This window comes from Pelophylax lessonae (genome assembly GCF_965119305.1).
Source record: "Pelophylax lessonae genome assembly, chromosome: 5".
Taxonomy (NCBI): Eukaryota; Metazoa; Chordata; class Amphibia; order Anura; family Ranidae; genus Pelophylax; species Pelophylax lessonae.
In genome coordinates, this window is record NC_138772.1 from 457,261,600 (window position 1) to 457,279,058 (window position 17,459).

At 43.4% G+C, this 17,459-nt stretch overlaps 1 protein-coding gene across 2 annotated transcripts in view; it reads left to right on the forward strand.

Annotated features, from left to right (window-relative positions):
• The window catches only part of PKIA (cAMP-dependent protein kinase inhibitor alpha), a 92,917-nt gene that overhangs the window by 38,984 nt on the left and 36,474 nt on the right, over positions 1–17,459 (forward strand). Inside the window, exon 1 of one of the 2 annotated variants that reach the window (XM_082259152.1) lies at positions 1,301–1,433. The exons of the other annotated variant lie outside the window; for it this stretch is intronic. The gene's annotated coding sequence lies outside the window, so the exon portion shown is untranslated. Of the gene's footprint in view, positions 1–1,300; positions 1,434–17,459 lie in introns of those variants that run through there. 2 annotated transcript variants of the gene reach the window in all.

Consider the following 17,459-nt stretch of genomic DNA (forward strand, 5'->3'; position numbering starts at 1 on the left):
TTGTTGTGTATGGGGCTGTGAAGTCCATGGTGACCCATGTCCACAGCCAAAAGCTTCTATAATGGTCGCATGAACATCAGAACTTGACTACAGAGCAATGGAAGAAGGTGGCCTGGTCTGATGAATCACGTTTAATTTTACATCATGTGGATGGTCGGTTGCGTGTGCGTCACTTACCGGGGAAGAGATGGTACCAGGATAGGGTATAAGAAGGCAAGTCGGCAGAGGCAGTGTGATGCTTTGGGCAATGGTCTACTGCCATTCATGTGGATGTTACTTTGGTGTCCATGCCTCAATGGGACAGCTGTTTTAGCAAAAGGAGGCCATACTCAATATTAGGTGGGTGTTCATTATGTTATGGCTGATCAGTGTATATATTCTATAAACCTTAAGCCCCCTGTGTGACATTTGTCATATCAACCAGGAACAATGACTGCTGGGTGTACTACTAAGTGGATGAAACACTGTGCTACATTCTGTGCTTGAACTGCCTTGAACTTATCCTTACATGACATGTGCATGGTGTTTATCTGTCTGTCAGTCTGCAGGGACAAGCCAGTCATGTCCTGACTACCTGAGAGCATCAGCTAATATCTGTAATAGCCACACATTTACAAATCTGTTCATTCGGCAGGTGAGTCTAATGGCCCGTACATACGATCAGAAAATCATACGAAAAATACCGATTTGGAAGCGATCGTACGATATGCTGATAGTTAGTACACCGCTTTCGAGACAGTTCATCCGATATTATCCAATGGGAAAACCACGAAAATTGTTCTCATACAATACCAGAACATGCATTTTTATCTAATTTAGTACAGTTTTCATCCAAAAATGCAATACAAATACACTACAACACATTACATCAATTTCAAATTTTTGTTCTTTCGTACAAGAATTTTTGTACTTTAGTAACATCTGCATTTTATAAATGAGACTAGCAAGCAAAAAAAAATGGATTACCATTCGGCGGATAATCTCATCATATGTACCATGCATGATCTTGTTGAGCATACTCTATTGTATGAGGCAAATCACTCCATTGTGACTGTATGCAATAGCTGCCCTATTTACGTAATAAACATGGAGGACATCATATGATATAAGGAAAAGTCAATCTGCACAAGCTGCATCATTGTTCATAAACACATCATTTATTGTGTATCCCATGCACATTATATAAGTGTTTGTGTTGGATCAGGACCTCCAAAGACTGTATGATCAGGCTGCAGGGAGTGCTTCTATCCAGCCCTTGGTAGTTGGTTGAAACGTCACTTCTAGGGACAGCTGTCACAGTCTTTAGCAAGGTGATGACATAGCAATCCATAAATAGAGAAGCCGCAATGGAGGCTGCAATCTGCCAGCAGTGAGATGTAAATAGCACTCCTAAGGCCTCCTCCACCAGGATTCTGTATGCAAGAAACCGAAAAGTGAGTAATTCTGCTTTATTACACTATTGTAGTGAACAGTTGGCCTCCACACCCCTACTACTTATACCTTTTATACACTAGGTATGTGTAGAGCTGACGTTACATGTAATGCATGCTGATTGCTGTCAGATATATTTTAAAGCTGCCACTTTTGGAGCAATAGTTTATTTAGTGTAAGGGAAATGGTTTCAAAATGAACAATATATTAATTTTTCTTTATTTTGTATATTAGAAATGTGGGTGGATTGATGACATTCTCTGCATACAGTGAAGAAATCTATGTTACTTTTTTTAAATAGCAATTCTGTCATTGCAAAGTCATCATCGACAGTGCAACATCAGTGGCTTTTGACACCTTTCGAATCTCTTGCTCTGTAGTTATATAGCACATAGTACGACTACCTGAGTACTGAAGAATTATTATAAATGTAACATAATTCTGGTCACTGACACTGAAATCTGGTTTAAAAAACTAAAGTTTATTCAAGTATGCGTTCTTAAAGGAGTTGTAAAGTCAGAAGGTTTTTTTTATCTTAATGCATTTTATGCATTAAGATAAAAAGTCTTCTGTGTACGGCAGCCTCCCCAGCACCCCCTAATACATTGATGTCCAACCTTTTGGCTTCTCTGGGCCACATTGAGTGTAGAGAAATGTTTTCGGGCCGCATATAAAATATATACTACAGTTAAGGTATATAAGTAATAAAATGCCGCCGCCCCCATTCCCGCGCCAATGCGCCCCCCCCCGCACTAATTTAGCACAACTAGAGCATGATCAAATTAAATGGAATCAGTATACAGAGGTTTACTTCTTCTGAGAGATAATAAAGGAACACTCTAACCACCATGACCACTTCAGTGATTTGAAGTGGTAATGGTGGTAGAAGTCAGAAACACTGCACATGCTCGCCCCCCCCCCCCCCTCCGAGGCAGCCTTTGCCTACCATTAGTTGGAAGCTGCTGTGGCTGTGCCCCCGACCCAACTTCCTTCCTCCCCAGCAACAAAAAAAATTGTCAGGGGGCAGTGGGCCGCATTGCCTGCGGTTCCGGGCCGCATGCGGCCCCCGCGCCGCAGGTTGGACATGCCTGCCCTAATACTTACCTGAGTCCCATCTCTATCCAGCGATGTGCAGGAGTTCCTCAGCCATTTGAGACTCTCCTTGATTGTGACCAGGGCTTTCCTTCTAAGAGAAAAGGTGCAGGAACTCAACCATGACACCCCAGCCCCCCCCCCCAAAAAAAAAATGGTGTGGGAGGGTCTTAAAGGGGCATCAAATACCAGGAGTGCAATATGCACAGAGCGCAGAGTTCGTGGGATTACATGCAGAGTTCAGGGTTGTGCTACATGCAGAGTTTGGGAGTGTGCTATATATACAGTGCAGGGTTCAGGGGTGCACTGCACACAGAGTACAGAATTCAGCCTTCTTCAACAGCTGCTTAGTTCTGCGCCCCCCATCCACATCTCACTTTTACCCCTATCCTTCTTTAGTACCTCCCCTCACACTGTAGATGGCTTTGCCTATCTCACTTGCAGAGAGATCATCAAGTGGGGGTGTCAGCATTTGCTTTGCACCCCAGGCACCACCATCTCCTTTGTCCCCATACTGCACTTGGAAAACACAAGAAGCCAGACCTCTGTGTTTATGAGTGATAGTGGTTAGCAGGGAGCAGAGGGCCTGAGCCAAAGGTGGTGGAACTGAGTTCCACCAAGTTCCAGCTGAAAAAAAGCCTTGGCTGAGACACAGCAGTGGTGCTTTTGGCTCCTGCTGCTGTCAATCAAAGTCAGTTAGCCAATCAGGAGATAGAGGGGGTGGGGCCAAATGGGAAGCTATGTGTCTAAATGGATACATTGAGCTGCAACTTGACTCAGGTGCCCCCATAGCAAGCTGCATGCTGTGGGGGCACTCAACAGGAGGGAGGGACCAGGAAAACAGAAGAGGAACCCGAAAAGAGGAGGATCTGGGCTGTCCTGTGCAAAACTAACTGCACAGATAAGGTAAGCATAATATGTTTGTCATTTAAAAAAAAAAACACGAGACTTTACAGTCACTTACTCACAAAGCTCTGTTGATTGTATTGCTCTCAGCCACTTCCAAATCTTCAAATTCCATTTTTTGTTGGCTTCCCGTGATCTGACTTCCTGCTTTAAGGTGGCTACATTGATTCTCCATCCTCCGACTGTATGTAGGAACTTAGCCATCCATTGGTGCTCCCTCCCAAATGGACTATGAGATGTGTAGTGTGCATAGAGCAATACACGTGACCACAACTGATATGCACTACTCATTTCAAGGGGGAAAAGGAGAGGTTCAGGAGCTCACAGGGGACATTACAGGGAGGCTGAAAAACACAGCAAGAAGCAATTTCATTATAAATAGATTACATGGCCATTAAGTAGTGAATGTGCATTTATTATTTTTGTAGAATTAAGGTATCATTTAGCCCTGGTTCACACTGAGATTTGCTGCATTTCCCCAGCATTGCATTGCACTGCTTGGCAATCGCATGGCGTCCATGGGATCTGCTACGGGTGGTGATAATGTTAGATTAACCACACCCCCAAACAGATTGAAAAATGCAGTGCCATTGCCAGAATTACATCACATGGGTGTGAACACCCATGCAATGAGATTCAGGTGCGCAGAAAAAAAAGGGGCTTGCACCATTTTTGTGTGATGCGATTTGAGCCATACATAAATGTATGGCTGAAACCGCACCACACAGACATCGCATGTGATGTGCACAGGAATGTGGTGCGAGTCCTGTGCGAATCACATGTGGTGTTTTCCAGGCACAAGTGTGAACCTGGGATTAGTGTCATTTTAACAACAACATACTACTGCTGTTTGCTGCTTACCCATGTGTCATTGATCTTTAGCTCTAAAGTATTTTCTTTTTTTATGCATGCTAGTATTCTCCTGGCTTTGGTAGCTGACATTGCATGCTATTGCTCAGTCTGTCTTCCACTAGGACCCCCAGATCTTTCTCCATCCTTGATTCCCCCAGAGGTCCCCCCCCCCCCACGTAGTGAGTAATTTGCCTTTATGTTTTTAGCCACAAAGTGCATTACTTTACATTTCTCCACATTAAACCTCATTTGCCATGTAGCTGCTCACTCTATTATTTTGTTCAGGTCTTTCTGTAAAGTTTCTATATCCTGCTGTGAAGTTATTGCCCTGTTTATTTCTGTGTCGCATGCAAAAACTGAGATTGAGCTATTCATACTGACCTCTATATCATTTATGAATAAATTAAACAGAATTTGTCCCAAGATAGAACCTTAGGGTACCCTACTTACCACTCCAGACCATTCTGAGTACACAATATTTATCATTACTCTTTGGACGTGCCCCTGGAACCAGTTTTTTTTTATCCAAGAACAAACCTTATGGTCCATGCCTGCAGACCTTAGCTTGTAGATTAAGTGTTTATGGAGAACTATATTGAATGCCCTTGCAAAATCCAGATACACCACATCCACAGGCCTCCCCTATCTAGATCACAGCTCACTTCCTCATAGAATGTTAACACATTGGTCTGGCAAACACGTCCCTTCATAAAGCCATGCTGAATACTACTAATGATACTGTTTTCATCAGCAAATTCTTGAATATTGTCCCTTATCATCCATTCCAATAATTTATCTACTATTGATGTCAGGCTGACTAGCCTGTAGTTTCCAGGAATATGTCTCTGCCCTTTTTTTGAATATTGGTGCCACATTTGCTCTTCTCCAATCAGCTAGTACAGTTCCCATCAGTATGCTGCCTGCAAATATTAGGAACAATGGTCTCGCTATAACCCAACTGAGTTCTTTGAGGACTCTCGGTGTAACGCTCCTGCGTTTTTATTATAGGTTGGATTTGCAGCTGTAAAATCTCCACTCAGTAGTCATGTAGAGATGTGTTGAATACCAGATCCAACTCTCCAGGACTCATCACCGTGGGCCTGTCAGCTTCAACATACAGATATATACACACTCAATGAGATGTTCCTGGAGTGATAGGATGTATATGATAGTATGAAGGTGATGTGCTGAAGGGACAGGTGTGAACAGTGACAAGGATGGTAATCACTTGATAGATTTTGTATAGGAGAGTTCAAGATGGTATTTAGGAATGCAGATAGGTTAGTATTGAGTATGCTAACAGGTGGTGAGGACTGCAGATGACAAATACAGGATAGACTAACCCAGTGCAAGAATAGATAGTAGTAGACAGGAGAGCTAGCAATCTATGCAGCAGTGCAGATGATAGATGGTAGTAGGCTGAAGAGCTAGCAATCTATGTAACAGTGCAGATGATAGGATAGTATGGATAGGTAGTAACAGTCCTTAATGTGCATAGGTAGATAGTGCAATAAGGTTATGGAGGGTTCCCCTGCGGGGTACTTATCACTTGTAATGTTAGTAGTTTAGAGAGGTCCAGTAGATAAGGAATGATCCGGTAGCGAGATACAGGGATCAGTAGCGAGGTTCCGGTCTGCTCCAGGTAAAGGGAATAGCTGGAGGTTCCGATCGAGAGACAGGCTTGAAAGCATGTGGATAACAAGGAAGTTTGAACAAAGAATGTGAGTGAGACCGCCGGCGGTTGAAATAGCCGCTCTGCGGGGCTCAGCAGTGACATCATCGTTCTTAAAGGTATATGCGTACCACCTGAAGAGAAAGGTGGGACGCATTACAGAGAAAGTGGTGATTAAGGGTACCGGAGGTACCGGAATCTTACAGTACCCCCCCCCCCCCTAAGGCCGGCTCCGGAAGGCCTATAGGACAGGTTTCTCTGGGTGTTTCGAGTGAAAGTTCCGTATAAGTCTAGGTGCATGAATATCAGAGGTATCTAGCCAGGTGTCTTCTTGGGGTCCATAGTTCTTCCATCTTATGAGATACTGGAGTCTTCCTCTATGGATGCGAGAATCCAAAATTTCCTTGATCTCATACTCTTCTCCGCCTTCAACTTGTATTGGAGGTGGAGGCAAGATGGTAGGCCTTATTCCTTGGTTAGGAACATGGGGCTTCAGTAGCGACACATGGAAGATGGGATGGATCTTGAGATCTGCTGGTAGGGTGAGCTGTACTGCAGCTTTTCCGATAAGTTTTTTAATTGTGAAGGGTCCAAAAAATAAAGGTCCAAGCTTCTTGCTAGGGATTTTTAATCTTAAGTTCTTTGTCGATAGCCAAACGAGGTCCCCAATAGCATACTGAGGAGAAGGTCTTCTACGAAGGTCGTAGTACTTTTTTTGTTGACTGTGAGCGTGTGATATAGTGGTATTGAGTAAACCCAAAGAGTCTTTTATTTGGGTAAGGTAATCCGAGGCTACTGGGTTACTCGATGGCAGGATGCGTGGTGGAAGAAGAGTGGGATGAAACCCATAGTTCAAGTAGAACGGACTTTGCTTCGTAGTACTGTGGGTTGCGTTGTTGTAAGCAAATTCTGCTAGAGGAAGGAGATCCACCCAATCATCCTGCAAGTATGATGTGTAGCAACGTAGATATTGCTCAATGCATTGGTTGACTCTTTCAGTCTGTATGTTGGTCTGAGGATGGTAGGGAGAAGTGAGCTTTCGCTCAATGCGTAAAATTTGACAAAGTGCTTGCCAAAATTTAGAGATAAATTGTGAACCACGGTCGGACAAAAGAGTTTTTGGAATTCCATGCAACTCAAACACATGTTTCATCAGTAGTTCTGCTGTTTGTTTAGATGAAGGTAGTCTACGGATAGCAATGAAATGTGCCATCTTTGTCAAGTGGTCCACTGACACTAGGATGGTATTAAATCCTTTAGAGGGTGGTAGTTCTACTATGAAATCTAAGGACACAACTTCCCATGGAACCTGGGGTATTGGTAGACTACAAAGTAGTCCAGATGGTTTTGTAGTGTCAATTTTGGACCTTGCACAGATGTCACATGAAGAAACAAATTTTTGTACAGACGTCTTCATATCAGGCCACCAAAACTGCCTGGTGAGCAAATTAAAGGTTTTCGTTATACCCATATGTCCTGCCATGGGCACATCATGCGATAACTCCAAGATCTTGGTGCGCATAGTAGGGGGTATGTAGAGTTTGTCATTGTAATAGAGGAAGCCTTCTGCATCAGTACTTAGTTGTGGTGGAGGTGAATCCATTCTTATACTGTGCAAAATCTCTTCCTTCAAGGAACGGACAACACCAATAATGCGTTCATAGGGTATTATGGGAATGGAAGGGATTTCGGCGCAGTTATCTTCGGTTAATCGTGATAGCGCATCCGCTTTTTTATTTTTGTCTGCAGGTGTGTTTAATTGCCTATAATCGATAATAGGCCTGAGACTGGAATCTTTATTGCGGACAAAGGAAAGTCCTGCAGCAGTGGAAGAAGTAGAGGGTCTAACGAACCCTTTCGTCAAATTCCCATCCAAGCATTCCCCGAGACGAGAAAGTTCATCCTGTGAAAGGGGACAAACATGACCGAAAGGCAATCCGCTGTTAGGGAGTAGATCGATAGTGCAATCGTAATCCCTATGGGGAGGCAACACTTGAGCATTTTTCTCAAGGAACACTTCGGACAGATCCTGATAGCATAGTGGTGCAATTTCATCTGACACCACAGACAGAATCTTCCCATAAGATGGGAGGTTACACGTATTCTCACAATAGTGAGAAGGGAAAACCAAAGTCCGTTTTTTCCAATCTATGATTGGTTGGTGTGTGTGTAACCAGGAAAGTCCCAAAATAATAGGAAAATGGGGTGAGGATAGTATGTCAAAGGTGATGGTCTCCACATGTGATTCGTTGGTAGTGGCAAGGAGTGCCTGTGTCTGGTTGGTGATTGGACCAGAAGACAGTGGAATACCATTAATGAAACTAACAGGAACAGGCTTAGATTTTGAAATAATAGGTATTTTATTTAAGGTAACAAAGCGTGTATCAATATAGTTTCCACAAGATCCAGTGTCGACCATAGCCTTAGTGGTGATCCTAGTTTGGTCCCACTGTAATATTAAATGAACAAAAAGATAGGGGTTAGAAAAGGAAGTCGTTAATCCTCCCAGCAAGACATGTGAACACTCACCCTCTTTTTTGCGGACAAGGGGACAGGTGCTTATCAAATGATTCGAGGATGCGCAGTACATGCAGAGATTTCTGGATGTTCTTCTAGCTCGTTCAGTAGTCGTTAAAGGTGGGCGTATGGTTCCTACATCCATGGGAGTAGGGTCAACGGCCGAAATCCGAGAAGGACTAGACAATGGCATTCCCATCTTTTCAGCCCTTCTTTCTCGTAGTCGTCTGTCGATGTTGATACTAAGTTGTATCAAGGCCTCCAAGGTGCCAGGTAAATCCGCTCGGGCGAGCTCGTCTTTAACAGCTTCCGATAACCCGAGTCTGAATTGAGTTCGCAAAGATGTGTCATTCCACCCTGAATCAAGGGTCCATCTTTTGAACTCAGATACAAAGTCTTCTACAGGTCTCCTTCCTTGTTTTAAGGCCCTCAACTGAATATCAGCAGTACTCTGCCTATTGGGGTCATTGTATAAACTAGCGAGTTCCGCTAGGAATAAGGAATAGGTGTTGAGAATCTGATCATTATTCTCAAAGAGAGAGTCTGCCCAGGCCCGTGGATCACCCGTCAAGTATGAAATAACGGTACAGACTTTTATTTGATCAGTGGGGTATGTACGAGGTTTTAACAAAAAAAGCAATTGACATGCGTTTTTGAATTCACGAAATTTTTTCCGATCGCCTGTAAACACTAGAGGAGGGTTTATTTTAGGTTCAGGAGGCTGAACAGCAGTAAGCCGTGAGAGCTGGGTTACCTGCTGTGTCAGAGTCTGATTCTTTCTTGTACGTCAGTCAAAGCAAGTATTAACGCTTTTACTTGTTGTGTTAATTGTGTCCCTTGAGTGGGTAATTCTGCTGAATCCATTTTTAGGGTTCGTTCAATCTGTAACGCTCCTGCGTTTTTATTATAGGTTGGATTTGCAGCTGCAAAATCTCCACTCAGTAGTCATGTAGAGATGTGTTGAATACCAGATCCAACTCTCCAGGACTCATCACCGTGGGCCTGTCAGCTTCAACATACAGATATATACACACTCAATGAGATGTAGTGATAGTATGAAGGTGATGTGCTGAAGGGACAGGTGTGAACAGTGACAAGGATGGTAACCACTTGATAGGTTTTGTATAGGAGAGTTCAAGATGGTATTTAGGAATGCAGATATGTTAGTATCGAGTATGCTAACAGGTGGTGAGGACTGCAGATGACAAATACAGGATAGACTAACCCAGTGCAAGGATAGATAGTAGTAGACAGGAGAACTAGCAATCTATGCAGCAGTGCAGATGATAGATGGTAGTAGGCTGAAGAGCTAGCAATCTATGTAACAGTGCAGGTGATAGGATAGTATGGATAGGTAGTAACAGTCCTTAATGTGCATAGGTAGATAGTGCAATAAGGTTATGGAGGGTTCCCCTGCGGGGTACTTATCACTTGTAATGTTAGTAGTTTAGAGAGGTCCAGTAGATAAGGAATGATCCGGTAGCGAGATACAGGGATCAGTAGCGAGGTTCCGGTCTGCTCCAGGTAAAGGGAATAGCTGGAGGTTCCGATCGAGAGACAGGCTTGAAAGCATGTGGATAACAAGGAAGTTTGAACGAACAATGTGAGTGAGACCGCCGGCGGTTGAAATAGCCGCTCTGCGGCGCTCAGCAGTGACATCATCATTCTTAAAGGTATATGCGTACCACCTGAAGAGAAAGGTGGGACGCATTACAGAGAAAGTGGTGATTAAGGGTACCGGAGGTACCGGAATCTTACACTCGGATGTAAGCCATCTGGTCCTGGTGATTTATTTTTGTTAAGCTTATCAAGTCTTTCCTTGATTCCAGCCTCTGTTAGCCATAACAGTACATCCTGTGATGTGCTTCTAACAATAGTGTTGTGATCAGTATACCCCTCCTTTTCCTGTGTAAAAACTGAGGAGAAGAAAGCATTTAGTACAGTTGCCTTCTCTTTGTCATCTGTAACCATCCTCCCTGCATCATTTTTTATTGTTATGTTATTGTGCTCTAAATTCACTTTTTTACTATTAATATCTAAAGAATTCCTTGGGATTCCTTTTAATCTCCTCTGCTATGTGTCTCTTGCAGCCTTTTTTTGCTTTGCTAATTTCATTCTTACATTTCTTGTTGCATTCCTTGTATTGTTGGCATGCTGACCATGCCCCATACGTTTTATATTACTTTTTAAAGGCCATTTTTTCTCTCTAATAAGAATTTACGGTTTAGCCACTCAGGTTTAACCTTCGCTATTCTATATTTATTACCCTTTGGAATAAATATGGGTGATACCTTTGTTTAGTATGTTCCTCAAGCATTCCCATTTTTCCTCCGTGTTCTATGTTTCTAGTGTTAGGTCCCAATTGCTGCCCTGTAGTATTAAGCACAGTTCAGAAAAGTTTGCTCTTTTGAAATTTAGAGCTCTTGTGCTCCCCTCGTGCCTCCTTTTCCTATGATTTACACTAAATGTGATCAGCCTGTTATCTCTAGATCCCAAGTTTTCCTGTATTGCCACATCTGAGATCAGATGAAATGAAGGGCATTTAATGAGTGAGCTGTCCCTTCTGCCCAGTCAATTTTGGGATAATTGAAGTCCCCCATTATGATGACATTTCCCTGCCTCGCCGCCATTCCTAACTGTGATAGAAGGTCCAGCTTCTACTCACCCTTCAGGTTGGGGGGGGCTATAACGTACCCCCACTATTAATTTCCCACTTGCTTCTTCCCTGTGGAGATCTATCCTACCTCCCCCTTCGTCCCATTCACAATGTCACTCCTCTCTATCACCCTTACATAATTTTTGATATAGAGACATACCCCTCCCCCTCTTCTACCTTTCCTGTCCTTCTGATACAAGGGAAACCCCTGTATATTTCCCATTTCCCGTCGTGTGAGCTGTCAAACCAAGTTTCCTTTATTTACACAAAGTATAAGATGTTTCCTGTGATAGCAGTTCCAATTCCTCCATTTTGTTAGCTAGGCTGAGCAGATATTGATTTCTCTTTAAGTTCTCTCATGCTTCTTTTTTTATTTGAGCACTCATTCACCCCGGGTTTTGAGGTTACAGTTATAATATCACTACTGGCTCCCATAATGCTGGCTGTCACTACCTTTTAACCCCCCCCCCCAACACCTAGTTTAAAATCCCCTCCAACTTTATAGCCATCTTTCTTTCTTTCTTCCCAATAGAGTTGCACCATCCCCATTAAGGTGCAGCCCGTCCTTACTAAAGAGCCAGTAACTGCCCAGGGACTGGAAGGATAGGCTGATCACATGACCAATAAGGAAGGAGGGTGGGTCTAATTTGAGTGGTTTTGATGAAATTCCCTGGGAACACCACAGGTATGGTGGTCCTGCCCCTGGCTCTAAAACATATGCAAAAAAAGCTGTACTGGAAGGGACCAGTAGACAAAAAGGGAGCCTTTTGTAATGTTCTGGTACCTTTGGGTACCCTAATTACTCTTTCATAAGTGTATGCGCCCCACCATTCTCTTTTGGTAAGGTGCGCATACACCTTTAAGACTGATGCTGTCATCACTGAGCGCCGGACTGGATGGCTATTTAGATCACCGGCTCTCACTCACATGTGTTCGTTCAAACTGCTTTGTGCCTTGATGCTAACCTGTCTTGAAGCTCACATGTTTGCAAGCATACCTCGCTGTCGGAACCACGCTGCGCTGATCCCTGTATCCCGCTACCGGATCATCCGCTCTTGCCGAACCTCTCCTCTGCTACATTGCTATTAGTGATAAGTACCCCACAGGGGAAACCTCTATAACCTTTATACTAAAGCTTACACTATCTAGCTCTGCATACTAAGGACTATTACTACATTTGCATTATCTAAGATTGCTAGCTCTTGAGCCTACTACCACCTGTTCTTGCACTGGGTTGATCTCTCTTGTATGTCCACCTGCTACTCTGTCATCTACTACCATACATGATTGCTAAACCTATCTGCATCCCATCTGCTACTATCTTACTTTCAAGAACATTTCCTTTCAAGTGTCTGTCATCTACCATCTCTACCCAACCTGTCTCTTCAGCCTATCATCACTGTGTTACTATATACATAAGTCACTCTAGGAAACATCTTATTGAGTGTGTGTATTTACTTGCTGAATTGAGATCATCCACACATGATGAGTCATTGAGAGTTGGGAATGGTGTCTCAGCGTTTCTCTACATGACTACTGAAGTGGAATATTTCTGCAGTTGAAAATCCACATCATACGTAAAACGCAGGAGCGTTACAGATTGAACGAACCACAAATGGATTCAGCAGAAATATCCACTCAGATGACACAATTAAAACAGCAAGTACCAGTTAATACACGCACTTGCTGAATTAAAAGAAGACAATCAGGCTCTGTCGCAGCAGGTAATTAGACTGACACAACTTACCACTGCTCAGTCCCCTGAACCCAAAATAAATCCTCCTTTGGTATTTACAGGCGATCGCAAAAAATTTCGCGAATTTAAAAACGCATGTGAGTTACTTTTCTTGCTAAAACCCCGTACCTACCTTACTGATCACATTAAGGTTTGTACTATTATTTCTTACCTAACAGGCGATCCTCGGGCCTGGGCAGACTCTCTTTTTGAGAAAAGCGACCAGCTTCTCAACTCCTATGCCTTGTTCCTAGCAGAACTCACTAGCCTATATGATGATCCCAATAGGCAGAGTACTGCCGATCTTCAATTAAGATCCTTGAAACAAGGTGGGAGACCTGTAGAAGACTTTGTCGCAGAATTCAAGAGATGGACCCTTGATTCAGAATGGAATGATGCATCTCTGAAATCCCAATTTAGGCTTGGCCTATCAGAGGCCGTTAAAGACGAGCTCGCCCGAGCGGATCTGCCAAAAACCCTGGATGCATTGATACAACTCAGTATCACCATAGATAGAAGACTACGAGAAAGAAAGGCTGAGAAAATGGGAATGCCATTATCCAGTTCTTCTCGGATTTCGGCCGTTGACCCCGTTCCTATGGAGGTAGGAACCATACGCCCACCTCTATCAACTATGGAAAGAGCCAGAAGACGATCTGGTAATCTCTGCTTGTACTGTGCATCCCTGGATCACAAGATAAACGTCTGTCCCCTAGTCTACAAAAAGAAGGGTGAGTGTTCACATGTCCTCCTAGGGGGATTGACAACTTCAATCACTAACCCTTACCTTTCTGTTTGCTTAACATTACAGTGGGACCAGAACAGGATTACTACTAAGGCCATGATTGACACAGGATCTTGTGGAAATTATATTGACATACGTTTTGCTGCTTTAAATAAAGTTCCTATTATTTCTAAACTTAAACCTGTCTCAGTGAGTCTTATTAACGGTTTTCCTTTATCCTCTGATCCGATCACTGATCAGACACAGGCACTCCTAGTCACTACTAACGGGTCTCATATGGAGACCACTACCTTCGATCTAATACCTTCACCCCACTTTCCCATTGTTTTTGGACTTCCCTGGTTGCACACACATCAACCAACCATAGATTGGAAGGAACGGACCCTGACCTTCCTCTCTTGCTATTGCGAGGGTACCTGTAACCTCCCGTCTTTCGGGAAGATCCTGTCTGTGGTGACAGATGAGATTGCACCACTATGTTATCAGGATCTCTCTAAAGGTTTTTCTTGAGAAAAATGCTCAAGCGCTACCTCCCCATCGAGACTATGATTGTAGCATTGATCTACTCCCAAATAGCAAATTGCCGTTCGGTCATGTTTATCCTCTTTCACAGGATGAACTTTCCCATCTCAAAGACTATTTGGATGAGAATTTGGAAAAAGGTTTTATTAGACCTTCCACTTCTTCCACAGCAGCAGGACTCTTTTTTGTCCGCAATAAGGACTCAAGTCTCAGGCCTATCATCGACTATAGGCAATTGAATGCTATTACAATAAAAGATCGCTATCCTCTACCGCTTATCCCTGAGCTCATTGAGCAGGTGCGTGGAGCTACCTATTTTTCAAAATTGGACCTGAAAGGAGCATACAATCTCATTCGAATCCGTGATGGACACGAGTGGAAGACTGCATTCAGAACCAGATACGGATTGTTCGAATATCTTGTAATGCCATTCGGGCTATGCAACGCCCCTGCAGTTTTTCAACGATTTATAAACGATATTTTCAGAGACTTACTAGATGTCTGTGTTGTGGTATATCTGGACGATATACTTATATATTCACGATCCCTGTCTGAACACATAAGACATGTAAGACTAGTATTATCGAGATTGCTTGCACACAACCTTTATGTGAAACTGAAAAAATGCTTGTTTCATAAAGAAGAGGTACTGTTTCTAGGCTACATCATATCCAAAACAGGAATCGAGATGGACATGAGTAAGATATCCTGCATTCAGTATTGGCCTACACCAACCACACGCAAGGCGCTACAGCGATTCCTTGGATTTTCGAATTTCTACAGGAAGTTCATTAGAAACTTCTCTGCCATTGTGAGACCCCTCACACAGCTCACTAGCATTAAAAAAACATTCAAATGGTCAGATGAAGCAAATAAAGCTTTTCACCTGTTAAAGACAAGGTTTACTTCTGCTCCCATACTACGCCATCCAGACCCATCCCTCCAATACATTCTGGAAGTAGATGCGTCAAACATGGCAGTAGGAGCAATACTCTCCCAACGACCAACTCACACTTCACCACTTCATCCAGTCGCATTTTTTTCTAAATCCCTAAGCAGTCCAGAGATAAATTACCCCGTGGGTGAAAAGGAACTGCTTGCTATAAAATTGGCTCTGGAGAATTGGCGACATCTACTCGAAGGCACCCAATTACCAATACTTATATACACGGACCATAAAAATCTCCAATATCTTCAGACTAACAAATCTCTCTCGCACCGACAGGTACGATGGTCACTATTCTTTCTAAGGTTTAACTTCCTAGTGACCTACACACCTGCAGATAAGAGCAAAAAGGCGGATGCACTATCACGACTAACTGAAGAAAACTACTTCGAAATCCCTTCCGTTCCTATAATACCTCACAAACGCATTATTGGAGTTGTCCGTTCCTTGAAGGAAGAGGTTTTGCATGGTATAAGTTTGGATTCACCCCCACCACAACTAAATACTGATGCAGAAGGCTTCCTCTACTACAACGACAAACTTTACATACCACCTACCATACGCACCAAGATCTTGGAATTATCGCATGATGTGCCTATGGCAGGACATATGGGTATGACAAAGACTCTTAATCTGATTACCAGGCAATTCTGGTGGCCTGACATGAAAACATCTATACAAAAATTCGTCTCTTCATGCAATGTCTGTGCCAGGTCCAAAATTGACACTACGAGACCATCCAGTCTACTATGCAGTCTACCAATACCCCAAACTCCATGGGAAGTTGTGTCCTTGGACTTTATAGTGGAATTGCCTCCTTCCAAAGGATTTAATACCATCTTAGTGTCAGTGGACCATCTGACAAAAATGGCACATTTCATTGCTATTCGCAGACTACCTTTGTCCAAACAAACGGCAGAACTCCTGATGAAACATGTCTTTAAGTTACATGGTATCCCAAAAACTCTTCTGTCTGACCGTGGATCACAATTTATTTCCAAGTTCTGGCAAGAACTATGTCACATACTACGGATCGAGCGGAAGCTCACTTCTCCTTACCATCCGCAGACCAACGGACAGACTGAAAGAGTCAACCAATGCATCGAGCAATATTTACGTTGTTACACTTCTTACCAACAGGATGATTGGGTGGATCTTCTCCCTCTGGCAGAATTTGCCTACAACAACGCAACCCACAGTACGACCAAGCAGAGTCCGTTCTACTTGAACTATGGGTTTCATCCCTCTATTCTTCCACCACGCATCCTTCCTTCAAATAACCCAGTAGCTTCAGACTATCTTACCCAAATAAAGGACTCTCTAGGTTTGCTTAATACTACCATTGCACACGCTCATAGTCAACAAAAGAAGTACTATGATCTTCGCAGAAGACCTTCTCCTCAGTACGCTATCGGGGACCTCGTTTGGCTCTCAACAAAAAATTTAAGACTGAAAATCCCTAGCAAAAAGCTTGGACCTCTGTTCTTGGGACCTTTCCCAATCAAGAAACTTATTGGAAAAGCTGCAGTGCAGCTTACATTGCCAATAGACCTCAAAATACATCCCATTTTCCATGTGTCGCTACTGAAGCCCCATGTTCCTGACCAAGGAATAAGGCCTACTATCCCACCTCCTCCTCCTGTACAAGTTGAAGGTGGAGAAGAATATGAGATAAAAGAGATTCTGGATTCTCGTATCCACAGAGGAAGACTTCAGTACTTGGTTCGATGGAAGAACTATGGGCCCCAAGACGACACCTGGCTAAACACCTCTGACATACATGCCTCTAGATTAATCCGCAATTTTCATGCGAAGTACCCAGACAAACCAGCTCCAGAGGCCTTCAGGAGCCGGCCTTAAGGGGGGGGTACTGTAATGTTCTGGTACCTTTGGGTACCCTAATTACTCTTTCATAAGTGTATGCGCCCCACCATTCTCTTTTGGTAAGGTGCGCATACACCTTTAAGACTGATGCTGTCATCACTGAGCGCCGGACTGGATGGCTATTTAGATCGCCGGCTCTCACTCACATGTGTTCGTTCAAACTGCTTTGTGCCTTGATGCTAACCTGTCTTGAAGCTCTCATGCTTGCAAGCATACCTCACTGTCGGAACCACGCTGCGCTGATCCCTGTATCCCGCTACCGGATCATCCGCTCTTGCCGAACCTCTCCTCTGCTACATTGCTATTAGTGATAAGTACCCCACAGGGGAAACCTCTATAACCTTTATACTAAAGCTTACACTATCTAGCTCTGCATACTAAGGACTATTACTACATCTGCATTATCTAAGATTGCTAGCTCTTGAGCCTACTACCACCTGTTCTTGCACTGGGTTGATCTCTCTTGTATGTCCACCTGCTACTCTGTCATCTACTACCATA